The sequence below is a fragment of the Chrysochloris asiatica genome, unplaced genomic scaffold, assembly GCF_000296735.1.
Source record: "Chrysochloris asiatica unplaced genomic scaffold, ChrAsi1.0 scaffold00021, whole genome shotgun sequence".
Classification (NCBI taxonomy): Eukaryota; Metazoa; Chordata; class Mammalia; order Afrosoricida; family Chrysochloridae; genus Chrysochloris; species Chrysochloris asiatica.
The window spans coordinates 26,340,936-26,341,842 of record NW_006408539.1 but is presented as its reverse complement, the minus strand read 5'-3'; positions in this window follow the sequence as shown (position 1 = coordinate 26,341,842).

Sequence of the window (907 nt, the reverse complement as noted above, 5' to 3'; positions counted from 1 at the left end):
GTTGTTATGCTTGAGCCCATTGATGCTGCTGCTACTGTGTTAATCCATCTCCTTGAAGGTCTTCCTCTTCTTCATTGACCATCCGCTTTACCAAGCCTGAGGCCCTTCTTCAGGAACTGGTTCCTCCTGACAGCATGTCTGAAGTACAAGAGATAAACTCTAGCCATCTTGGCTTCTAAATCTCATTCTGACTGTAATTCATCCAACACATATTTGATATGTCTTCTTTTGTCCATGGTACTTTTAATATTCTTCTCCAACGCCATCATTCAAATGCATCAATTCTTCTATAGTCTTCCTCATTCATGCATATGAGGTAACAGAAAATACCATGGCTAGGGTCAGGCATATCTTTGTCCTCAAACTGATTTTTATCTTTGGTCTTAAAGACTTTATAAAGGTTTTGTGCGGCAGATTTCTCTAATGCAATATGTCATTGGCTTTCCTGACAGCTGCTATGAGTGTTAATTATAGATCCAAGCAAAAGGAAGTTTTTGACTCCTTCAGTCATTTCTCCATTTATCATTATATGCATGGTGTTATTTATTTGTCCAGTTGTGAGGATGTTTGTTTTCTTTACGTTAAGATGCAATCTATACCAAAGGCTGTAATCCTTATCTTCATCTGTAAGAATTCTAAGTCCTCTTCACTTGCTTGCATTATCTGCATATCACAGGTTATTACTGAATCTTTCTCTAATCCTGATTCCATGCTCTTCTTAATATAATCCATCTGTTCAGATTATTTGCTCAGATTGAAGAAGTTGCTGAAAGGATACAACCCTGGCACACATCTTTTCAAATGTTAAGTCATTCAGTATCTTCTTGTTCTTTTCTAACAACTGCCTCTTGGTCAGTGTACCGGTTCCTCATGAGTGCAATGAAATATTTTTTGAATACTAATTATT